Source organism: Choloepus didactylus, chromosome 17 (genome assembly GCF_015220235.1).
Source record: "Choloepus didactylus isolate mChoDid1 chromosome 17, mChoDid1.pri, whole genome shotgun sequence".
NCBI classification, from domain to species: Eukaryota; Metazoa; Chordata; class Mammalia; order Pilosa; family Megalonychidae; genus Choloepus; species Choloepus didactylus.
In genome coordinates, this window is record NC_051323.1 from 17,026,223 (window position 1) to 17,052,672 (window position 26,450).

The following is a 26,450-nucleotide window of genomic DNA, read 5'->3' on the forward strand; positions in this document are numbered from 1 at the left end:
TCTCAGAACTTACCCCAACAGTAGTCATTCACTTTCTTGTACTTCAATCACTCCCTCTCTACTGACTCCTTCCTTCCCCTTACTCCACAAACATACTCAAATCTCTCCTATCCTTACAAACGTAGAAAGTAATCGAGAGGTGTATTCACATTTCACTTTCTGCCTGGAACTGTCTCCTCTTCAGTTGCGCTCTTAATTTAACTTCTACCCTCATCACTCCCTGGAAATGCTCTCACCATAACTAAGGAACACCTCAACAAATCTAATGGATGTTCTCTGTCCTCTTTATGGACTTCTTTCCTATATTTAACATTCATTCATTCATTTATGCACCCACCATTTAGCAGGGAACATAACGATGAATGAGACAAAATCTCCTATCTCCATGGAGCTTTCTTCCAGTGGGAGACAGATAACAAACACACAAATACTCTAAAAGCCTATATTCCCTTGTAAAGCACCCCTTCCTTCTGGAAACTCTCACTCTCAGCTTCCAGGTATCCAGCCCCCTGTATTTCTCCCACTTAAGTGACAATTTCTTAATTTTCTCCTTCAAGGGGAAGTTTCCAGAATCCTGGTATTCTCCCAAGCCTCAGTCTGGGCTTGTCTCACCTAACACACTCTCCCAATTATCTGATCTACTCTCAGGGTGTTCACCACCATCTATAAATCAAAGACCCCAGCTCTCTGCCCAAAGCTTCACACTTGTATACATACGTGTTCCACTTTGCTAATGCTGCCATTATGCAAAATACCAGAAATGGATCGGATTTATAAAGGGGGTTTATTTGTTACAAATCCACAGTCTGAAGGCCATGAAAATGTCCAAATTAAGGCATCAACATGAGTATAACTTCACCGAAGGAAGGCCAGTGGCGTCCAGAAAACCTCTGTTAGCTGGGAAGGCACATGACTGGGGTCTGCTGATACCAGGTTGTGTTCCAGATCCTCTGCATTCTTCAAACTGTTGCTCTTGGGGTGTTTTGTCCTCTTTTAGCTTCTCTGGAGCAAACTCTGGGCTAGCATTTCCAAAGCATCAGTAATGTCTGCTTTCAATGACCGTCTTCAAAATGTCTCTCTCACCTGCTCTCCAAAATGTCACTCCAGCTGCTCTGAGGTCTTTCTGTTTGTGAGCTCTTTTATAGGGTTCCAGTGATTAAATCAAGACCCACCCTGAATGGGCAGGGTCCATATCTTCATGGAAAGTATCCAATCAAACATTTCACTCACAGTTGATTGAATCACATCTCCATGGTAACACTCAATCAAAGGATTCCAACCTAATCAACACTAATGCGTCTTCCCCCATGAGACTGCATCAAAGAACATGGCATTTTGGGGGACATAAACATCCAAACTGGCACAATATGCCTTCTGGGAAGTTCCAAAGAGAGGGTCAGGTAACTAGTATGGGGGAGGAAAAGTGGAAACAAGGCAAGAAGGAGAGTCAGAAGGAAAATCTGTGTTATATTAAAGGTAGAGAATCAAAATGGGGATTCACAACTCCTGCTGTGGAGAACCAATGAGAGGGCTCAGTAGGGTGAACTGCATGGGTTCCTAAGCAACCTCCCCCTCTCCAAACTACATCCTAGAGCAGAGCTTCTCAAATTTTAATGTGTGTTTATTCAAATCACCTGGAAAAATTCTGGTGCACAACACACTCTCATCTGACCCATGCAAGGCCCCTCTATTTGTTTTTTTATTTCTTTCCATTGATGTAACACATTGCCACAAACTGGTTGGCTTAAAACAACAAAAATGTATTCCCTTACATTTCTGGAGACTTGAAGTCCTTAATGAGGTCATGCTCTTTCCAAAGGCTCTAGGGAAGAAACCTTCTTTGCTTCTTCCAGCTTTTGGTGGTCCCAGGAATCCTTGTCATTCCCTGGCTTATAGATGCATCACTGCAATCGTTGCTGCCATCGTCACATGGTGTTTTCCTTGTGTGTCTGTGTCTCTTCTTTTAAGGACACTGGTCATATTAGATTCAGGCCCACCCTAATCCAGTGTTCTAGTTTTCTAATGCTGCCAGAATGCAAAACACCAGAGATGGATTGGCTTTTATAAAAGGGGGTTCATTTGGTTACACAGTTACAGTCTTAAGGCCATAAAGTGTCAGCAATTGGGTACCTTCACCGGAGGATGGCCAATGGTGTCCGGAAAACCTCTGTTAGCTGGGAAGGCACGTGGCTGGCGTCTGCTCCAAGTTCTGGTTTCAAAATGGCTTTCTCCTAGAACATTCTCTCTAGGCTGCAGTTCCTCAAAAATGTCATTCTTAGTTGCACTTGGGGTATTTGTCCTCTCTCAGCTTCTCCGAAGCAAAAGTCTGCTTTCAACGGCCGTCTTCAAAATGTCTCTCATCTGCAGCTCCTGTGCTTTCTTCCAAGTGTCCCTCTTGGCTGTAGCAGCCTGCTCCAGTAATTTAATTCAGACCCACCCTGAATGGGCGGGCCAGCACCTCCTTGGAAATTATCCAATCAGAGTCATCATCTACAGTTGGGTGGGGTGCATCTCCATGGAAACACTCAAAGAATTACAATCTAATTAACACTGATAGGTCTGCCCACACAAGATTACATCAAAGATTATGGCATTTGGGGGGACATAATACATTCAAGCTGGCACATCCAGTATGACCTCTTTTAACTTGATTACACCTGAAAAATTCCCATTTCTAAATAAGATCACAGTTACTGGGGGTCAGGACTTCAACATATCTTTTGTAGGGACACGAGTCAACCCATCAAACCCTTGCCATAAGCCAGCATTCTGTTTGATATAGGCCCTTAAATATGCATGCATTCAACCTTGTAAAATGAGTTTTGTATGCCTATATTTTTAAATTACACAAATAATGTGATACATGTACATTTTCTTAATTTTTATTTTTTTAATGATGAGATCTTCCTATGAGGTCTTGCTTCATGGCTTCTCTTGACCAGGTGGCTGAGATTCATGTCAACCTAATTGATATAGGAATACAATACACCCCTTATTAGTTGAACCAACCTCAGTGTGTCTCTGTTTCTTGCAACCAAAATAGCCTCATAGGGTGGTTGTGAGGCTTAAAGAAGAGCAGGAGGTGGTGTCTACCCTGCCCCAACCCCGGGGTCCTTAAGTGTCAGAACCTGTTTTGGAGTAGTTGGCACTGGGCTGAATGAAGAGTTATTTAAACCAGAGTCAAGGATTCAGTCTCCATAAGTCCCAGTTAGCTTTGCCATATACCAATAGTACCACGAACACCAGCCAAAAGTACTGTCGTAACCCCTCTGACATAATAATGGGAGAAATTAAAGAGTTTAAAACATGCAGCCAAACACGATTCAACAGAGAGATCAATGGGACGGAGCAAAAAGCCCAGAAACAGATCCAGAGGCATATAAGGGTTTAGTGTATATTTAAGCTGTGAGAATGAGATTAAGTTTAGGTTTCACACAGAACATGTGTGCCTAGCAGGGTGGGGTAGTTAAGGAATTAGTAAAAGGTTAAAAAAACAAACTGTAATCCACAGTCAGTCCCCCTGCTTATCCGCCCACAATCTACTATCCTTGCAGAGTGAAGCCTGGGAATAGAGGTTCTCAAAATAGCCTCATAACTTGTTACCAAACTAGCCCAGACTGGCTCTAAAGAGGCCTGGGCATACCCATTATAGTCAGGGGTGGAGATTTGTTCCAACAGTTCCTAATGTTGCAAATTTGCAGGGGAAAGGTATTTCAAATGTTTCCAATTTGGGCGGCTGCATGTTTCAAATTTGCGCTGGCTAGTTAGGCTTGTCAAATAGAATGTAACTTCTGAAGTATCCAGCCAATGGAGAAACAGGGGAGGGACTTGCGGTTAGGTTTAGGAAATAAATACTGCTGGCTCTATTGTTCCCCGCGCCAATCCTCACATTTTAGTTGGCTGCCCCTTCTTGCAAGACCCTAAATAAATTCTTTTCTTCTCCACAGTGGAGTAAGTGTTTATTCCTTTTTAAAAATAGTGCTTGTTTCTCACAAAGGTGGCTTTTCAGACCAGCAGGGAAAAGAGGGATTAACCAACAAATGACAATGGAACATCAGGGTGACCATCTGGGAAGAAATATTAATTTGGATTCTTATCTTACTGCATATACAAAATAGGTTCCAGATGGAACAAAGATTTATACATAAAAAAATTAATTACTAGAAAAAACCATGGGACAATTTTTGTCATAACCTCTGAGAAAAGCTTTTTAAGCATAACATCAAAACCCAGATGACTTAAAGGAAAGATGAATTTTGCTACATTAAAAATTTTTAAATTCATCAACACAAACCTACCATAAACAAATATAAATATAACTTTTACAAATCAGTAAGAAAAAGACCACCATCCCATCTGAAACGGGCAAGAAAAGGAAGAGTTCACGGAAAAGGAAATATATGTGCTCTAAACATAAGAAAATACACTTGAGATCACTCATCATGAGAAAAATGCAAATGAAAATTACAATGACAATGCACTTTTAAGTTCACAGATTTACAAGGATCAAAAGATTTTATTAATTATACTAAGAAAGATGTATGTAAACAGACACTCTCATAAATTACTGCAGGGGGCAATCTGACAATCTCTATCAAATTAAAAATGAACATACCCTATACTTCTAGGAATTTATGCACAAACATAAAGTGCATATGTGTGAAATTACATATGTAATTTTATTTATGTCAGTTCTGATTTGCCCAAATAGTGGAATACTACACAGCTATAAAAAATCAGAAAGCTTTTTGATTATTTATACAGAACATATTGTTCAGAGAAAAGGGCAAGATGCAAAACAATGGAAGAGCTAGGTAAGGGAAACGGGGGTGAAAATGTACGCATATTTGTAAATACATAGAAGATCTCAGAAAGATCTGCAAGAACTTTGGCTTAGAGAGGGGAAGTGGTGACAGCATGGCCATGGAAGGGAGATTTAACCCTTCAGGTGTAACTTTTTGTATCCATTGAATCTTATAGCATGTTCATCATTACAAAAATATAATAAAATTTAAAATAATAATAATAAATATATAAAATACTACCAGTTTTTCCAGCAGTAACTTTAGTACCCACTAAGCTACAGTTTTCATTTCTATTGCCTGTATGCACAAACAATAAAAAAGGGGGAAGTTTAAAAAGGAAGTTGGAAGAGACTGTAGAGAAAGAAGTCTGTTTTTATTCTGGGGTTTGATTTTTGTAGACACTTAGTGATGACATAACGCCTTCTCAAACCACAGCAGACAAAATGGCTCTCCCTCGGGTCCAGCTACACACAGCCTCGGAGACCAGGTGACAGGTCACAGGATGACATGCGGGGCGGTGGAAGCCTGTTCTTGTCAGCCGAGGCAGGCAAGTGGTAGAGGCTCTCTCGCCGAGGCAGTCAGCAAGACCAGAAGGAAAGACGTGAGCAGAAGGCTATCTACTTAGCAGACATGCTAGAGCCCAGAGGCCAAGGAGGAAGGGCTAACTTGTGGGCATGGAGAAGGGAACCCAAAAATAAACAAAATGAGCCCAGGGGCCCTGTGCAGCCCCAAAGCAAGCAGCATTTGTCTTCCTTTATTCAATGAGCACTGATGACACAGCTACTCTATGCCCAGCCTGTGGCACGGGGAAGGTGCAGTGTGAGAAACACCCAGAGGAGGTCGCCACCATGGGCTGGGAAGCAGGAAGCAGGAAGCAGGAAGCCGGGAGGCTCTAGAGGAAGTCAGAGGCAGCAAGGAGGGACGGAGGGAACCATCCAATATTCCAGGCAGAGGCAGCTTGAAAGGACAAAGAATATCAGGGTATGGAGTGAGGGTATGGAGGAGAGACAAAGGCAGAGGTTCAGCGTGGCTGGGGCAGAGAATACTCTCTTTATTCATTTTGTATGTCTGGTGATCATATCAAGAGATAAGGCTTTCAACTAGTACTGCACAGGTTGAGTTCACATTCAGGCTAATTAGGGTGTGTTGATATTTATCCCCCATTAGAAAATGATCAGCGCTCAGTTCTAAGGGCTTGAGACACACGGAGAAGCACCCAATGTGCCATGTCTTCAAGTCTCTAGTTCTTTCAGTATTGGTGCCATGCCACAGCTTACGTCATCCTTACCCATTCCTGTCACTTACATAAGTGAAGGAAGATACTCTGTTACTCTCACCCTGTAGACTTTCATTCATTCATTCATTCATTCATTCATATATCCAACAATAATTTATTGAGTATGTATTATGCCTAGCACTGTATCAAGCCCAGAGGTACAGTGGTTAATGAGACAAATATGATCCTTACCTTCAGAGAGCTTACAGTCTAGGCAGGAGACAAAAATTTAAAAAGTAAAAACCCAAACAAGTAAGTAATAAAAATTGTGTTATATGCTATGAGGGGAAAAAATGTGGTGCTCTGAGTGAGGGAAGCTGGCAGCCTATTTTAGACTGTGTGATCAGGAAAGAGGGCTGCCTCGATGCACAGCTCTGGGAGTGTCACTCATGTAAAACACAATGCAAGTGAGGGTGGAGAGGGGTCAGCACAAGGAGAAGGGGGCATGAACTGAGGCTCAGATTCATCCAGAATCTGGAAAGCTATGAGAGGAAGGTGGGATTTGTATTCTAGGCACAACTGGAAGACTCCAAACGGTATTAAGTGAGTGAGTGACATGGTCAATTTATTTTTCCCTAAATCGTGAAATCAAGACACATTTTGGAGATAGAATTGACAACGCTTATTGGTGGATTGGATATGAGGGGCAAAGAATGACTCCAGGTTTCTGGCTTAAACAAATGGGTGGTACCGTTTCTCAAAAGAGGGGAATTCAGGGAAGAATTGATTTAGTAAGTAGATCCAGAGTTCCATTTTACACCTGCTAAGTTGAAATTCCTCATATAATCCAAGTGGAGAAGACAAGTAGGCGGCTGAACTTTTTGTTCATGTCAGAGATCTGGCTGGAGATAAAATTTCAAAGGTGTTAGCATAGAAGTTGTGTTTAAAGCCATAGGAAAGGAAGCTATCACCTCGTGATGCAGTGTGAAGAAAGCAGCTTTAGTTTCTAATGTGCTTGAAATTTTTCCAAGTCTCTCAGACATTGTGTACCACACCAAATAATGTTTTTCTGGAGTTGCTGGGAGCAAATCTTCACCTTTGTTTTTGGCAGTATGGAGAGTGAAGCTATCTTTCTGTCCTTACCAGCAGATGTTTGACCAACTTGCTATTTTTGACATCCTGAACTGCAGTACAACAACTGATTTCCAAGGGTCTCAGCTCTACCACATGTGGGAACCCTCAATTCATTCTCTACCTCTTCACCTCTAACTCTGTGTCTGTTTGCACATCATCTGAAGGGTCTCTGAGTTGTTTTAGGGCATAATAATTTTACTCTACAAGATGTCAAAGATGAGTTAGAAACAGAAATAAAGCAATGTGAGAGCATGCAGAACCTGTTTACTCTTCTTAACGCCAGCTTGTTGGGGTCCCAGCATATCATGGATTTGGAAGGCTTGAAGGCCTTGAGAAGACCTGAAACAAAAATAACTGTTTCCTGAGGATATGCCAACAGCTCTCTGTGGATCTGACATTTATATTCCCCAAAAGAAAGGATTTGGTTGGGCTTGTGCTCCAGTTTGCTAATGCTGCTGTTAAGCAAAATACCAGAAATGGATTGGCTTTTATAAAGGGGGTTTATTTGGTTACAAAGTTACAGTCTTAAGGCCATTAGGAGTCCAAGGAAAGGCATCAACAATAGGGTACCTTCACTGAAGGATGGCCAGTGGTGTCTGAAAACCTCTGTTAGCTGGGAAGGCACATGGCTGGCATCTGCTTGCTCCCAGGTTGCGTTTCAAAATGTCATTCTCCAAAATGTCTCTGTGTCAGCTTCTCAGGGAAAACTCTGAGCTAGTACCTCCAAAGCATCAGCAAAACTCTGCTTTCAACAGCCATCTTCAAAATGTCTCTGTAAGTTGCAGCAAGCTCCTTCTGTCTGAGCTCTTATATAGGGCTCTAGTAAACTAATCAAGGCCCACGCTGAATGGGTAGGGCCACACCTCCATGGAAATCATCTAATCAGACTTATCACCTACAGTTGGGTGGGTCACATCTCCATGAAAATGACTTAATCCAAAGATTTCAACTTAATCAACACTAATACATCTGCCCCTGCAAGATTGCATCAAAGATCATGGCTTTTTCTGGGGTATATAATATATACAGACTGGCATAGCTTGTTTGTCCCATCCAATATGGGTCTCCTCTACTAAGCTAAGCTTCTCTCCAAGCCACTTCACAATGAGTTGAGTTCCATGACATCCCATCTGTACATGATTTCCTTTGGAAGGGGTAATGACCTCTGGTTCAGTCAGTCATCGTATTGGAAACAAGTTCAGTTTCACAGACATTCAGGCATGGGTCTCTGCAACAAGATGCAGCCTCTACTTGAGACCTCTAGCCTCAGTAGATGGCTGACGGTAGCCCCTCTTTAGATCATTAGCTTGAAGGAACAAAGTCCCTAGACCCATCTTCAGGGCTGCTGTGAAAACTCATCCTCATCAGAAGGTGCCCGAGTGAGACCCTCCAGTCCAGTGAGGTTGTAAAGCAATAAGAGTAGTGGCTTAGAAGGACCCTCGAGATGCAGAAATGTACTCCCTTCATCTGCCTCATAACATATTTCTTTGAGGTGTGTTGGCTGCTCTGTTTTACAACTCCTTTCTGCAAAGCTTTATAGGCATTTTATTTTTGACAACATTCTTTGGGAGAGTTTCTGAATCCTCCTCATTCACCTAACTATAAATGTCTCTCCCTGTTCCAGCTGGTCGCTTTGTTTTTCCTGCTACAAACTCTCCCCTCCAGCAAGTTTGGTCTCTTCCCAGTGTAGTGCAGAAATCCACTCCCATGAGCCTTCTTTGAAACTTTGTTTACACTGTGACCACACCTTTCTCTCTGTTGTCCTTCCCCTCCAGCATGTTTCCACACACATACACACATACACACCCCAAACACAGAGACATGTATAACTGCAACTGACAAAGCCATCTATGATCAGTCCAGCCCACAGAGAACCTCCATTGTGTGCATGTGTGTCCAATCCATCTATTAATTCCTTGAATGAAGAAACAGTTCATTCTGTCCCCACTTTGCATCATCCCTCTCCCAACACTCACACACACTCTCAGTACCTGGCAATAGCAGACTCCTGATAAATACAAGTTGATGGAACCCAACAGTCTTTCCTGCTGCCTTCCCAGCCTTTCCACTTGAGTAGCATAAATCCCTGATGCACCGTGTGATCTCTGATTCTTGACTTGTGCTGTGTGCTACCGTATCACCCCACACTACAGCTTGGAATGACCTGTCCTCTTCTCCTTTCTTCACTTAACCTAATTCCTATTTATTCATTAAAAACAGTTCAGTTGTCAACTTTTTGTCCAACCCGAGTTCTGTGTTATCCTGGACAACTTCAGTCATGAGGTTGATCCCCTCTATATCCAGATTCAAAGTCTTGATCCCATGATTAATTTAATAGATCCATATCAAAGTTGGCATCCTACAAAATAGAGAATACACTGTTCACCTACATTACCCTCTCCGTCATTACACTCATCACCTTGTATTTTATTTGTCCGCTTCCTTATCTACCTCCCTCTAAAAGACAATGGGCTCCTTGGGGGAAAAGAACTGAGTCTTTGTGCTCTCATCACTCAGCAGAGTCCTTGTGCTCGATAAATACTTGCTAAATGAAATGTGACTTTTTCCAGTTACCCAGCCATGTGTATATAAGTGAAGGCAGTGGTTGGCTAGGCTGATCAAGAGGTGGAGACTGGCAGGACAGTTGGAGCAAAAGGACAAGGGGGAAGAGTTGAAAGTTTGGGCAAGAGAGCGGCTGAAGTAATGGATTGCGGGAAGTTAAGCGGACGAGAAAGGCAGAGGAGCTGATGGATAGTAAGAAAATGGGAGAATGACAAGACCAGAGCTCCCAATGAGACTAAGGAAATAGGTGTAGAAGCAGGGGATAAAGGTCAGAGAGTGGTATCTGTGATTTCAGTTGGGTATAAAATTTCAGAGGTGGCATTGATTCTGATCCAGATATGGTCATATAAATGGACAACTGAAGAGAAGTATAGGACTTCAAACAACTTTTTTTACAAAACAAGCTTTTATTATATCTTTTGTATACAAATAATGCATTTTCATTAACAAAAATTTAGAAAACATATAAAATACAGAAAATATGCCTCTTCACTATATAGACATAATTACTATAAATATTTTTATATTTATCCTTCTGGACATTTTTAATATGTATGTATGCCCACAGCTATAGGTGTTATTTTTATAGCAAAACTTGAAGCACTGTGTTCCTACTATTTTGTAACCTAATTTTTAAAATTTATTAGTGCATCAAGAATGCTTTCCATATCAGTAAATATGTAGCTTTGACATCAGTTTTAAAGGCTTCAAAGTATTCCATTGCAGGGATATAACAATTTAATAAATTAATTTCTTATATTTCAACATATAAATTGCTTCAAAGTTTTGCTATTATAAAAAGTTTACCAGGATAAACATCTTTGTCTAAAATCAGATCAATTTTTTAAACATTCCATGCCCATGTGTACATACAACTTTGTAGCTTAAGACAATATACTGTCTTGTCTAAAACATACATTTCTAGAGTGTGGATCAACTCATGAACATTGAAATTTCAGAACATATGCCAAGTCTTGGGGTAGACAGCAAGTCTGTGGGCCATGAGGATGAAGTCCTGGATGACTGGGGCAGGGCCGGCTGTCATTGGTGGGTCCAGGGGCAAAATGAAAATGTAAGAACCCTTGTTCAAAAAGCAAGAAAAAGTGCCATTAAAGACACCAAAATATAAAGCTTTTTTCTCTTTCACGTTCTCTCTTGACTTGTCATATTTTTTTAGTTGCTATTTACTGTTGCTCTAAGTAAAGAACAATTAAAATTTTAAATTATTAGCATGAATTTTAATGTTCATCTTTATATTCTACAATTCCAGTTTCAAAGGCAAACATAACAGCGTTTAACTTACACGTGGAATGACCGAAATTACACAATTGTATTTCATAGCTTGTATATGCATGTGTATTTCATTCTTATCAGATCAGTAGAAATGCTGCACAAAACTAACTCAACTGCTTTTATTTCGCTTCTTGATATGCGCACAGTCTACCAATACTCTCTACTTTAAGCTTACTGATGATTAAGAAAGGAACAAAAGGAAAAGGAACTCAAGGTTGCCCTGTCTTTCTCTTTCCTTCTATGTTTTCATTTTCACCACAGGTGGTTGCCTGGTACAGTAAGAAAGGCTGCGATAGGTTTCCTTGATTGGGTTTCTTAAAATGCCATTGGCTTCTTTATGCCTCTGAAGCAAGTTCTGGTTGGAACAGAAGGCATGGTCTCTCAGGCTGTAAAAACCTCTGCTTACCCAGTCATAGACTTAACATGCTTCCCTGGTGCTGCCTTGAGTCTCGCTGAACTCCCACGCATCCCTGGGCACACACTGTGTGCCGTGCCTCAGCTCACACACACGTACCATTGCACCATCAGGCTTCACTTACTAAACACAAGCACAGAAATAAAATTATTAAGAATTGCAAGACAGTGACAGCAGAGCATCTCACCAGCATGGGGCACTTCTGAGCACAGGGCCCCATGTGACCGCCTGGGGTGGCTCACCTGGAGAGCCAGAGCTGTCAGTGATGAGACAAGGCAATAGGGTCAGATGGCACAGTCCTCAGAAGGAGGACTTCTAAAAGGCAGAGGAGACAGTGGAGGAACGAAGTTTTAGGAAAGTGTTTGGAGAATAGTGATAACTTCTACCTGCTGGCAAATGTCCCAGGAATACTGGAAAAGACAGTGTATTCTCTGTCTGTAGGATACAAAATTTGACCTGGATCTGCTAAATTGATCATGAGATCAATGGACTTTGATTCCAGATACAGGATAATCTCACAGTTGAAGTGATCTAGGATGACACAGAACTTGATTGGACAAAAAGGCCGAAGATCTCAAAGCCTCTGAAGAAGACCCACAGCACAGTGGTAAGACAGGCTGGTATGGCCTCAGCAGGGAAGGGCTTTTCAAAGAGGGTGGAGGAAAATGTTTTAGGAAGAGCAACATGTTGCTAGGAGAATTCTGACAACCTGCCTCCACACTGTAGGTTGGAACTGGTGAAGGGGCATCCCAGTGCCCTTCAGAGACAGCCAGATTTCAGGGAAGCAGGGGAAGGTTTGGGTACCTCCCCCACAAAGAGATCCAGGCTATAAGGAAGTTTGTTTACCATAAGTAGGGGTTCCAGTAACATGTTGGAATGGAACTTGCATTTTGAGTGTAACAGACATTTGAAGCTTGGTGGGACTAACTGGGCTTGGGTCCAGAAGGAAATTCTGCTGTTGGAGTTGCTTTGGGGCCAGCACAAGCAGAGATTGGGTGATGCCCGGTGTGATTTTCCTCCTTATCACCTGTCATCTGTATTCTTATAGGTTCCTCCTAATTGATCTCCCTGCCACCAGTCCCGTTGCACACCAGCACACCAAATACCCTGCTACTAGTTCTTATTTTTCTAAATCACAGCCCCTATCTCCTTTGCGTGGCTTACAGGTGCTCTCCCAAAGTAGCACAATCACTCCTGTCCTTCCCTCCAGCCTCAGTGCCTGCCACTGCCCAAACAAGCTGGTTCCTCATCTCTTAAAATTCTCTGCCTAGAATGTTCTCTCTCCTCTGCCAGAGTGGAATCCAGTGGTGTGCTAGTAAATTGGCTCTCCTGAAGGTTAATAAGTAAATAAGCCCTGATTTCTAGCATTTGCTGATTTTTATGGTGTAAATACTCCCACCATGGCTGATTTCAAGTTACTAACAGTGAGGTTACGTTGGGAGGAGATGGGCACATTCTCTTCTCAGCCCACCGCTTTCTCTGAGCAGGTCACCTTCCTGGCTTAAAAATTTCTTTCGGTAAACTGTACATAACAAAAGAGCATCACTGATTAAGCTGAATACCAAGCTAAAGCCATGCATTAAAAACAGAGGAGGGTGACCGCGGTGGCGCGGCCCGAGGGCGCCGCGGGGCAAGTAGACGCCCCCACCGGCGACCGCGGCCGCGAACCAACGGCTTCAGTGTTTTTCTAACAGAACTTCTCACTTATTGTCCATGGATATTGAACCCGAAAAAGTCAGTATGTGTAAAGAGTTGAGTCCAGATTCGGTTCATACGGTTGCTCCGCGTGTCATGGGATGGAGACTGGAATTACAGCCCCCACCCCACCCCGGGGGTCCGGGACAGAGCCCGCAGCCTGTCTGCCTCCCCTGCCCAGGGGCGCACCAAGGAGTTCTGGAGGATCGGGGTCTCTGCATGGGCCGTGCCCAGTGACCAGGTTTGGACCAAAGATCAGCGTGCTCCAGAACCCCCAGTCTATTGTGCACATCCAGGGCCCCGCAGGCCAGCGGCGGACACGGTGCAGGTGTCTCAAGAGCTTCCTCGTCATTAAAAAGATCCGGGACGCCAGCCTGCTGCAGCCCTTCAAGTAGTTCTGCATCTCTTGAAGGAGAACATGATTGTGTATGTGAAAAAGAAAGTTCTGGAAGACCCCACCATAGAGAGTGAAGCAAACTTTGGACCAGTGAAGAAGAGATTTTGCACCTTCAGCAAAGATTATGATGACATTTCCAATCTGATAGATTTCATCATATGCTTGGGAGGTGATGGGACTCTCCCTTATGCTTCCTCAGTTTTCTAGGACAGCGTGCCTTGGTTCATGGCCTTTTACCTCAAGGGGAATGTGGCCATCATCCTTTGGAGCCAACTGAAAGTGCGTGTGGCAAGGGAGCCCGGGGGAAAGAAGGCAACCATTCAGAATGGGGTCACTGAGAACAGGGTGCTGGCCTCAGACCTGGGCCCCGAGGTCGGGAAGCAGGTTGTGCAGTATCAGGTCCTCAGTGAGGTGCTGATTGACAGGGGCTCTTCCCTTTACGTGTCCAACGTGGATGTCCACCTGTTCACCACCGTCCAGGTCGATGGGTGATCGTCTTCACCCCAATGGGAAGCACAGTCACTCTGCAGCTGGGGCCTCCATAATTCACCCCAATGTGCCAGCCATCATGCTCACCCCCATCTGCCACACTCATTGTCCTTCTGGCCCATCATGGCCCCCACCAGGATGGAGCTCAAGATCACGCCGGAGGCGAGGAACACCACAAGGGTGTCCTTCGATGGACAGAGGAGACAAGAGATCAGGCACCAGGACGGCATCAGTGTCACCACCTCTTGCTACCCACTCCCCTCCCTGCATCTGGGACCCCAGGAGCACCAGGGAGGCCAGGCAAAGCTAGGCGGCCTTCCTCCTGGGAACAAAGCAGCCACTACCTGGGGCCTGTCCTGGGGGCTGCCACCAACATCCTGTCATCTCTCTGCAGCCCCAGGAAGGAGTCCAAATTTGCCCTTTGTCAACCAAATCAGCTATTTTTTTTTTTTTTTAACATTTAAAATTTGACCTCCTTTTGCACTTCTGAGCTAGCAGCATGAGAGAGCTGGGAGCTGTGGGGGAGTCCTTGGTGTCACCTGGGTGCAGTGAGACACGGAGAGGGTCAGAAGGGAGGTCTCTGCTTTGATGCAGGAAGTGTCGCAGTAGAAGCCCCTTCCTTCTGCCACGCTGCTCTCTTCTTTTTCTTTTTTTTTAAATTTTCATTTTATTGAGATATATTCACATACCACTCAGTCATACAAAACAAATCGTACATTCGATTGTTCACAGTACCATTACATAGTTGTACATTCATCACCTAAATCAATCCCTGACACCTTCATTAGCACACACACAAAAATAACAAGAATAATAATTAAAGTGAAAAAGAGCAATTAAAGTAAAAAAGAACACTGGGTGCCTTTGTCTGTTTGTTTGTTTCCTTCCTTCCCCTATTTTTCTACTCATCCATCCATAAACTAGACAAAGGGGAGTGTGGTCTTTATGGCTTTCCCAATCCCACTGTCATCCCTCATAAGCTACATTTTTATACAATTGTCTTCGAGATTCAGGGGTTCTGGGTTGTAGTTTGATAGTTTCAGGTATTTACCGCTAGCTATTCCAATTCATTAGAAGCTAATACAAGTTATCTATATTGTGCGTAAGAGTGCCCACCAGAGTGATCTCTTGGCTCCTTTGGAATCTCTCTGCCACTGAAGCTTATTTCATTTCCTTTCACATCCCCCTTTTGGTCAAGAAGATGTTCTCCGTCCCACGATGCCAGGTCTACATTCCTCCCCGGGAGTCGTATTCCACGTTGCCAGGGAGATTCACTCCCCTGGGTGTCTGATCCCACGTAGAGGGGAGGGCAGTGATTTCACCTTTCAAGTTGGCTTAGCTAGAGAGAAAGGGCCACATCTGATGCTGCTCTCTTCTTGTTCCTCAGCCGTTTCCTCTGAATACTACTCCAGGGAACCCACTCAGGCAGGAGTTAATTAAAAGAGCACTTTGCTGGTTGAGTGGCCAGGCTGTTTGTTTTGCTCTGGTTTCTGGAGATGTTTGGCTGGATCCCCTCGTGGGACCCCACCAGCCTGGCCCCTGAGGGCCCCTGGTTCTTCCCCGTGGTGGCGGGTTGTTCCCTCGTCCTGCCTCAGTTGGGCACATGCCAGGGCCAGAGGGCAGACCCCACACACCTTCCTTACATCTGTAGCCCCTGGAAGAAATTTTAAACCTCTTGTTAGAGATTCTTTTAAACTTTCCAGAAGTGCTTATGCACATATTTTCTTGTACACACTTTTGCAAAGAGTTGAAAGGGGGAAGGGAGTTGGCCTGATTTGAAGACGGAGCCTCGTTCCGGTGTTTACATTTGTGCCCTGCGTGACGAGGTCCACTGGGACCGGTTTGTCCAAAGTCGGGTGTGATCCCTGCGGGGGTTGGCGCTCCTGGGAGAGCCCTGTTTCTTGGGCCAGTCGACCTTTTTTATTTTGCAAGTGTAGTAAGAAGACGGATTGAGACAAGTTTGTTAACATCAGGGGGCCTGAATGGAGGAAGAGGCTGCCCTCAGAGTGGGGTGGGGGGCACGGCCGCCTCCTGGTGGGGGGCTCAGCCAGCCTGCGTGTTCCCCCGTGGGGTTTGGAGCCTGGGAGGGCTCTGCACACTGGGTCCCAGCCGGCAGCCTCCAGCTGGACGGCACGTGCACCAGCCCACCCTGGGGAAGGGCTCAGCTGTTGAGTCCCTGATTTCTCTGAGTTTGGCCTTTTCCTCTGTTAACTTGATAAGCTGAGCCCCTGCCCTTTCCTGGACTCCCTTCTAAAGGGAACACAGCCGTCGGGCCAGGCTGCCCTTTGCCCACTCCGCAGAACAAGTCAAGCAGCTGAGGCCTGAGGACTTTCCAGCGGCTTTCTGAAGACTTCCTCAGCTTCTGGGCCCGTGTTCACAAAACATGGGTGGTGCCACCGACCACCCCGCCATCTGCACCTTGTCTGGGCACCTTGGTCTTTGTGGACTCAAGAGCGTCCAAGAGACACCAGTCTGATATTTGGTGATAAGGCTACAAGACTCTGGTCTGAAAGGAAAAGGGGCTTGCCACCACCCCACCCCCCAACCCCTCGCATTATTAGAGCCCCCCACCCAGCTGGGCTGGACCTCACTGGTTTGGGGCCAGAAGAGAGTGGGGAATTTTAGACAAAAAAGCCACCATTAACCAAAGCATAAAGCAGCATGACATTGGAATGACCTAGAACACTTTGCATTTTTGAAATAAATTCTTAATGTTTCATATTGTAAATGTTTCATGGTTTCATATTGTTAATCTGTTAAATGTTGTTGAAAGCCTTATTGTTATTTTCAGATCCTTTCAATAAATAGACTTGTACAAAGAAAAAGAAAAAAAGCAGTGGAAGGCTACACACTAAAGTATTCCCCAATGCTAGCTCCAGGTAGCCAAAGCATGGGTGATTATGGTCTTATTTCTTTTACTGATGTCCCAGAATTTATGTCCACCTGGAAGGTCTTATTTGGAAATAGGGTCTTTGCAGATGTAATTAGTTAAGGATGTTGAGCCCTAAATCCAGTGACTGGTATCCGTATAAGAAGAGAAGAGAGCACAGAGAGACACACAGAGGAGAAGACCACGTGGAGATGGAAGCAGAGAGTGTAGTGATGCGTCTACAAGCCAAGGAACACCAGGTATGCCAGCAGCCACCACAAGTTGGGAGATGGCATGGGAGAGCATCCCCCTCAGAGTTTCCAGAAGGAACCAGCCCAACTGTGATGGTTATTTCCATGTTTCAACTTGGCAAGGGTATGGTGTCCAGTTGTTCGGCCAAGTAAGCAGTGGCCTGGTTGTTACTATGAGGATATTTCATAACTGGGTTTGCATGTATAGTCAGCTGATGGTATCTACGGCTGGTTGCATGTATAATCAACAAACGAGATTGCCCTCAGTAATGAGGGGAGTCTCCTCATCCCCTCAATTGGCAGTCTTAGGGCCAGAACTGAGGATTTCAGAAGTCAGAGAGAAGATTTCTGTCTCCATTTCAGCCAGCCAGCTCCTCCGGGGGAAATGAACATCACCTTCATCAGAGTTTCCAACTTGTGAACTGCCCTATGGAATTCAGACTTGCCAGTCTCCACGGCTGGGTGAGCCAATTCCCATAATCTCTCTTAATATTTATAAATATACATGTATATCTTATGTCAGTTCTGACACCTGCTGACACCTTGGTTTCAGACTTTTGGTCTCCTGAACTGTGAGAGAATAAAATGTTGTTGTTTTAAGCCACCCAGATTGTGGTCATTTGTTATAGCAACTCTAGGAAATGAATACAATCCCACATTTCAAAACTTTTCTGTATTGATCATGTATTAATATATATTTAACTCTGAAGTAAAATTTGATGGTTCTCCTTTTGCCTGTCTGTTAAAGGCATTTCCAGCTTCACCTCCAGTCCCTCCTCACCTCAGCCCTGACCTCAAATTCTTTCCTAACAGTGGACCATCTCGTGGTTCCAGTAACACACCGTGTCCTTACATTACATATTCTGTAGGACCCAGCTCACATGTGGTCCTACCTCCCGCTCTCTCCCTGGGATGGGTTCCCACCCCCTGGTGCTGTCTCTCCCTTCCCACCCCATGATGGCTGCTGGCCTCTGCCTGGGCAAAAACAGGGCCTGGGCACATGTGTGGGGAGGGTCAGGGCTGGGTGTGCTCCCTGCGGAACAAGGTGGCAGCTGTCCCGCCCTGGGCTGGCAGGTGGCTTGGTGGGGCCTCTCATCCTACCCTGCTCCAGGTTCTGAGTCTGATCCTACACAGAGGTTGCAGTCTCTTGGGTTGCTCACCAGCCATGGTCTGGGGCAGTGGGCCCGTGGGAAGCAGATCCCCCAGCCTCCAGCCAGGTCTTGCATCTTCACGTTGCACTCGGCCCCACTGATTTTGTAGCCAGCCCTGCTGTACTCCCTACAGAGGTTGCCCTCCCCCTTCTCCCACTGTTTAATGCAAAATAGTAACAACAGTAATAGTAGCTACCATTTTTTGAGCTCTTGCTATATGTTAAGCGCTTGAGACCATAAGGAAATCAAGACATAGAGGAATGATGTGTTTGGGAGTAGAATAGGTTTAGGTGAAGCAGATGTGGCTCCCAGGCAAGGGATTTGAAAGTCCAAGGTGTGGGAGATGGCCCTGATGGATTCTCAGCAATTCAAGGCAACTGTCAACTCCTTGTTCTACAAGGAGGACAAAGTGGGAGGCTCTGTCCTTGGATAATGGGAACAAGCAGTGAACAGAGAGAGTGTCTGGGAAACAGCACAGAACGCAGTGTTAACACCCTAGAACTGGATGACCAGCTGCCTCCTGAGGACCGTGTTTGGGTTGCTTCCAGATCTTTTAAACCCAAAAAGAGAAACAACTGGGCTTGCACAAGTACTGTGAAGTCTGTCCCACCCAGACACTTCCAAATCCCAATCATTTGGAAACAAAGTCCTTACCTCAATTTCATTATTTCAGGGAAGGGGGCTACTAGAGAACTAATGTGGGAAACCCCACACATGAGGGCAGATTAGATAGACAATCAAAGCCACTGGTGTTTTGTTTTGTTTTGTTTTTTGTTTTTTGTTTTTTTCCTTTCTTGCTCCACTGGGGTCAGGGAGCATTGTCTAAACTTGGGACTACTTTAAATCAGTGGTTTGCAGACTTTCACATACATCAGAATCACTTGAAGGGATTATTAAAACACAGAGAGCTGGGCCCTGTCCCTAGGGTTTCTGATACACTAAACACTTGGTGGGCCCCAAGAATTGCATCTCTAACAAGGACCCAGGTAAGGCCTGGGTACCACACTTTGAGATCTACTGCTTTAAATCCAGGACAGAGTGGTTGTTCCAGTTTGCTAAGGCTGCTGAAAAGCAAAATACCAAAAATGGATTGGCTTTTACAACGGGGCATTTTTAGTTCACAAATTTACAGTTCTAAGGCCATGAAAATGTCCAAATTAAGGCACCAAGAGGTAGATACCTTCTCTGAGGAAAAGTTCGGTGGCATCTGGAACACCTTTGCCAGCTGGGAAGGCATGTGGCTGGTGTCTGCTGGTCCTTTGCTCCCGAGTTGTGTTGCTTTTAGCTTCTGCTACTAGTGGCTTTCTCCATAAGCATCTGTGGGTTCTCACTTAGCTTCTCTGGGGCAAACTCTGGGCTTCATCTCTTAGCTTAGGATCTCCAAACATCTGGTTTCAACGGCTGTCTCCAAAATGTTCCTGGGTGTTTTCTCTCTAATTATCTCTGGGCTCTCTCCAAAATGTCTCTGCCTTTTACCCTCTCAAAGAGGAAGCCAGTAAACTAATTAAGACCCACCTCCATGGAAATAATAATCAAAGCTCCCACTGATTATTGAATAAGAGATTCAAACCAGCACAGTGGCTTTAAGGGCTTATAAGAAAAGGAGCCTATAAGCACAGTCTCCATCACCATTATCACTCAGCTCCTGCCCCATCTCCTACCACTTCCCCACCCATACACACCCCTTCCAGCCACACTTGGCCTCTTGTGTGTCCCCAAACCTTCCTCAATACTGTACAGGCCCAGTCCTTTGTTTTATAAAATGTGGAACCATATAAACAATAAAATAGAAAATCAAATCAAATTCTGCTACTCAAAAATAATTGCCACCAACATTTGGGAGGGCATGGCAAGACGGAATTGAGTAAAAGGAGCTACCTTAAAAGTTGCCATCAAGTCATTTTGGAGCAAAGCTTGCAAATAAATTTAGCAAGTGCTTCCTGTTATATGTGTAAGTGTAAGACAGCATTGCCTCAGGAAAGGTGGCACAAGAACTTCCCCCTGCAACAGTGATTATCTTCCTTATGAAGCCTGACTAATTTTTGTAATACTACCTTGTGGCTGTGCAGTGTTTTACAAAGCACTTTGCATACCTCGTCTTATTTTGAGGTCAGTGTTTGCTGAGGGAAGATTAGTGACTTGCTCAAGGTTTAATAACTAAAGAGACAGGAATGAATCTGGGATTTGTGGCTCCAGACCCTGCTCTTCCCACGCAGCAAGATGTCCCACCAAGGTCTTGCAACTTGTGACTATAAGTTATTCTTGAGTATAACAACCTCACTATCTACCCGTTCTAGCAGCCTTTTCTCTTGTAGAGGTGCATTCCCCCACCTCCTTCCCCCACTCTGTCCCCAGCCCCCTGCCAAATACCCTGGGCCCAAACTGTAGGGAGCTCAAAACCCTCACCTCCAAGCCACTCTTTCCTGGTCGCCTATGTGCCCCTTTGCCAGTTTCCCCACCCCCCACCCCATTTTCTGCCCCTTGCTTGAGGGGTTACAAAGGGCTTAACAGTTTGTTCAGGTGGTTGGCTGAAGCATGGACTAAAAGGTGTCTTACATTGCTTGAAATGGAAATGCCAGAACTTCCCTGGTATAATGTAGATGAGGGGATCCACAGGCTCAGACAGATAGGAATTTTAGAGTAAATTATCATGTAAGACCTCTTCACCTGCCCCAGGAATGCCCAGAGGACACACCTTTCACCAGGATGGTGAGGAATAAATTTATGAGACTAACTCCATCATTCCTGATGAGCTCAGTGTTTCCTCTTCTCTATAGGTCAGATGTTACTGTGGAAATTGCTGTCACTGAACTTGGATGCTGCCCAATGGGTATGATCGGATCCCAGGGTGGCAGAAGCCAAGTGGTAGCAACTTAATCACCGAGACAAGGGTGTGTGGCTACCATAATGGACAGCAGACTCAAAGCCATAATCAAAATAGTCTGACTCACACAGACCTAAGGTGTTAGTTAGTAGGTCATGGAGCACCTAGAAGTAAAACAGATGGGCAATCTACTAAATTCTTACTTGATCTGTCTGTTCAGAAGAGTTCTAGGTCAAGTAAACAAAACTCTAACTTGAATTACAAAAACAGGGTGTCTCGCAACCCTTTAATCAATTTCCAAACTTGAGACAGTTTACAGACCCAGAACCCAATGAATGAAGGGAAGGCTAGGTCCCCTTGGGGCAGGACCCTGCTACATTGCCAAAAATTTATATTGTTAACCTTCCTCTGAGCCTTCCTCAGAGGGACCAATGGCTGTTCTCAGGATAACTGTGCACTGGGGAAAAGGAAAAGGTCAGCCATTTCAGGGATTATTAGACACTGGCTTGGAAGTGACATTAATTCCCAAAAAGTCACTGGGGTCCATCAGTCAGAGTAGGGGCTTATGGAGATCAAGTGATCAATGGAGTTTTAGCTTAGGTCCATCTTACAGTAGGTCCAGTGGGTCCCTGCATTCTTTCCCCAGTTCCAAAATGCATAATTGGAACAGACACACTCAGCAGCTGGCAGAATCACCACTTTGGTTCCCTGACTTGTGAAGTGAGGGCTATTATGGTAGGAAGGACCAAATGGAAGCCACTAGGACTGCCTCTACCTAGCAAAATAGTAAATCAAAAGTAATACCGCATTCCTGGACTTATTGCAGAGATTAGTGCCACCATCAAGGAAATGAAGTATGCAGGGTGGTGATTCCCACCACATCCCCATTCAACTCTCCTTTCTGGCTTGTGTAGAAAACAGAAGCGTCTTGGAGGATGGCAGTGAGTTATCGTAAGCTTAACCAGGTGGTGACTCCAATTGCAGCGGCCATTCCAAATGTGGTATTATTGCTTGAGCAAATCAACACATCTTCTGGTATCTCAAATGCAGCTATTGATCAGGCAAATGCTTTTTTCTCAATTCCTGTTAGCAAAGATCACTAGAAATGGTTTGCTTTCAGCAAAGCCAGAAATACACCTTCACTGTCCAACATCATGCTATATCAACTCTCCAGCCCTATGTCATAATCTTGTCTGCAGGGACCTTGATCGTCTCTCCCTCCCACAGAATATTACATGGTCCATTACATTGATGATATCATGTTGACTGGACCTAGTGTGCTAGACAGAGCAACTACTCTTGACCTATTTGTAAGGCATTTGTGTATCAGAGGTTAGAAGATAAATCCAACAAAAATTCAGGTTCTGTCCACCTCAGTGAAATTTCTAGGTGTCCATTGGTGTAGGGCATGTCAAGATATCCCTTTTAAGATGAAGGATAAACTGTTACATCTAGCCTCTCCTACAACCAAAAAGAAGGCTCAAGGCCTAGTGGCCTCTTTGGATTTTGGAGACAGCATATTCCTCATTTGGATGTGCTACTCCAACACATTTACAGAGTGAACCTAAAACTGCTAATTCTGAGTAGGGACTAGAACAAGAAAAGGCTCTGCAACACATCCTGGCTGCTGTACAAGCTGCTCTGCCACCTGGGCCATATGATCCAGTAGATCCAATGATGCTGGAAGTGTCAGTGGCAAATAGAGTTGTTTTCTGGAGACTTTGGCAGGCCCCTATAGCAAAATCACAGTGCAGACCCTTACGATTTTAGAGCAAAGCCCTGCCATCCTCTGCGTATAACTACTCTCCTATTGAGAAATAGCTTTTGGCCTGCTACTGGGCCTTAGTAGAGACCAAACACTTAACTCCAGGCCTCCAAGTTAGCATGAGACCTGACTTTCCCATTATGAACTGGGTGTTGTCTGACCTACCAAGCCACAAAGTTGGATATGTACAGCAGCACTCCATCATAAAATAAAAGTGGTATATACGAAACAGGGCTCGAGCAGGCCCTGAAGGCACAAGTATGTTACATGAGGTAGTGGCCCAAAAGCCCACGGCCCCCATTCCTGCCACATTTCCTTCTCTTTCCCAGCCCACAGCTATGGCCTCTTGGGAAGTTTCCTATGATCAGTTGACTAAGGAAGAGAAAACTTGGGCCTGGTTTACAGATACTTCTGCATGATATACAGGTACCACCCAAAAGTGGACAGCTGCAGAACTACAGCTCCTTTTTAGGACATCCCTGAAGGACAGTGGCGAAGGGAAATCCTTCCAGTGGACAGAACTTTGAGCAATGCACCTGGTTGTTCATTTTGCTTGGAAGTAGAAATGACCACAGGTACATTTGTAGACTGATTCATGAGATGTCGCCAATGTTTTGGCTGATGGAACATGATGGGAAAATTGGTGACAAAGGTCTGGAGGAGAGGTTTGTTGATAGACCTTTCTGAGTGGGCAAAAAAACATGAAGAATTTTGCATCCCATGTGAACACTCACCAGAGGGTGACTTCAGCAGAGGAAGATTTAAATAATTAAGTGGATAAGATGACCCTGTTCTGCAGATACCAGTCAGGTCTCATAGAAGAAGATACACTGGCTCCCCTTCGGTGTGGTCTGGAGGATGTATCCTTTAATCCTGCTGAATCGTATTTTACACCAACTGTTTGTTTTTCCAGGTAGAGTGTAAGCGTCTTGAAACCAGGGACCACCTACGGTATGGAGTGAAAAGTGAATATTAGTTTAGGAACTGAGCTGACTTTTAACTAAATCCCGTTCTCCTGTTTCATTCTCACAGCATCAAAGTAATCTTTTAATGACATTTAGGCTATGAAAGCTTAAAGTTGAAATAGAATGGAATAATTGAAGTGTTTATGGGTGAAATGTTGAAAGATGTCTATGATAGGCTTTAAAATACTCCAGGAAAAAGAAGTTGGAGGGCTATGTAAACAAAAATAGTCAGGTGATGGCTTCAAAAGGATGTCATCTTGCTACTCTGTTTACATTTTAGGTGTGTTTTTGAATTTCCATAATAAAAAGGGCAAAAAGAAAAAAGCTGTAATAGAATAAATCCCATAGACAAGCAAGACCTCTTGGAATTCTCCTCCCATTTGGAAGATTGAAGGGGAATTATTTAAATGCCCACATCCACATATAGATTACCTCTTAGGATGTCCTGTAGTCTAGTTCAGTGGTTCTTTTTTTTCCCTTTTTCTTTTTTATTAGAGAAGTTGTAGGCTTACAGAAAAATCATGCAGAAAATACAGAATTCCCATATACCACCCCCACCCCACCCCACCCCACCCACACACATACACTTTTCCCTTGTAATTTTGTACAATTGATGAAACAATAGTATTGCAATTATATTATTGACTATAGTCCATGATTTATATTAGGGTTCACTGTGTTGTACTGTCCTATGGTTTTTGTTTTTGTTTTTTTAATTTATTATAGTAACGTATATACAACCTAAAATTTCCCCTTTTAGTCACATTTAAGTATATAATTTAGTGGTGCTAGTTACAGTCACAATTCTGTGCTACCATCACTACTATCCATTACCAAAATTTTTCTACCACCCCAAACAAATTCTATACCAGTTAAACATTAATTTTCCCATATCTACCCCCCCACACTGGCCCCTGGTAATCTATATTCCAGTTTCTAACTCCATGAATTTGCTTCTTCTAATTATTTCATATCAGTGACATCATAAAAAATATGGACTTTTCATGAATTTGTGCATCATCCTTGTGCAGGCACCATGCTAATCTCGGTATCATCCCAATTCTACAATATGTGCTGCCGAAGCAAGCACTTTGTTCAGTGGTTCTTACATGTTAGTGTGCAAAAGAATTCCTAAGCAGGGTGGGATACGCAGATCCTGAACATTGGACGTCATGGGCAAGTTCAGGGAATCTGAAAAGAATTTTGACTCTGGGAGAGTGTTACTCTAGGAGCTGATGGCCCTTCCCCCGTGAGACTCCACTCGCCGTGCCCAGGAGAGAGAGGACTCGAAGCAGAAGCTGCATTACTCATTTGCCTCCTAGGCTCTGCCTTTCCGGGGACTGCAGCCTCTTCCCCCCAGAGCAAAAGTAGCTGCCTGCCCATCTGTGGAGAGGACGCCCTGGCTTCATAGAGCACCCCCATTTTAGACATCTATCTGGCTTTGGAGCCAGGCGAGGTCTGAGCAAGGCACAGCTCACAGCCACAACCTGTCGACCCATCAGAACCAGTGCGGGAGCTTTAAAATAGTACCGTCCCAGGGCGCACCTCAGACTTACTGAAGCCAAATCTCCAGAGGTGGGGGAAGGCATTAAAAAAGCCAAGAGGATGGAGTTTGTTAAGCCCGGGGAAGAGAGGGGCAAGATGAGGTGAGATTGAGGCAGGGGCTGGGTCTCACAGGGTCTTGAGGGCCATATCAGAGTCTGGATTATATTCCGTCCTCATTTCCTCTTTAACAAATTATGAAGCCAGGAGATATTCCACCGGAGCAGCTTGTATAGCTTAAGGCAGAGCCACTCTGCCATGGCCCATTGTTATAACAATAATAGCAATAATGATGTCAAAATAACTAACATTTATGGCTTGTTTTGCTTCAGCTCCACACTGCAGAGCAAGCACTCAGGAATGGGTCGGGTTTTCAGCGTTTGGTGATCGTATCTTGGCCTTTGATTCTGAAGCCAGAAAATAAAAATGGCCACAGGCTCTGGGCAGTATTTATACACTCAGAACCTGTGATTTAGAGCCACCTCCAGGGTCAGGATTGTTAGGTCTGGCCCTGGGCCCCTCCCCCATTTCCCTCTTTGGTAGAGCCAGGCTGCATCGCTGCGCCCTCCCCTCCCCCCACCTCGTCCTCCCCTCCCCCCACCTCGCACCACTTCTCCCATTCGCACCCATCTCTGCCCCCCTTCCTTTCCCCCACTTTGCGCCACATCATTGCTCGCTGCCTCCCCACCTCTCCTGTTTAAATGTACAACCCAGGCATTGCCAAAGTTACAAGATAAATTATGTGTAATCCCCTATTGGCCAAAGCTCACATACCTTGCATGTCCAAGGCACCATGTAACCTCCTAATGGACAGAAAGTCCTATAAAAAAGGAATCCCGCCACCCCAACACCTGGTTTCCGGGCAGCTTTCCTCTGCTGGCTAGGGGCCGCCCTGCAGTTTCTCTCAATAAGCTTTTATTGTTGCCTACCCTTGACTTCGTCACCCATCTTTCACACCAGACTACTTTACAGGGATGGGCTGGAAGAACCTGGCAGTTTGGAGAATGGTTTTGAGTAGATTAATTCTGGCATATCTTAGCTCCAATCCTATACCCTTTATTTTAGTTACTTTAAATT

At 44.5% G+C, this 26,450-nt stretch overlaps 1 non-coding gene and 1 pseudogene across 1 annotated transcript; one reads left to right on the forward strand and one right to left on the reverse strand.

Moving 5' to 3' along the window:
- Positions 1 to 13,138: 13,138 nt before the first annotated feature.
- On the forward strand, positions 13,139 to 16,324 carry LOC119512842 (annotated as a pseudogene).
- Positions 16,325 to 24,817: 8,493 nt separating this feature from the next.
- LOC119513010 lies at positions 24,818 to 24,921 on the reverse strand. The gene has a single exon (XR_005212518.1). It is a non-coding gene; the product is annotated as a U6 spliceosomal RNA (small nuclear RNA).
- Between the last annotated feature and the right edge of the window lie 1,529 nt (positions 24,922 to 26,450).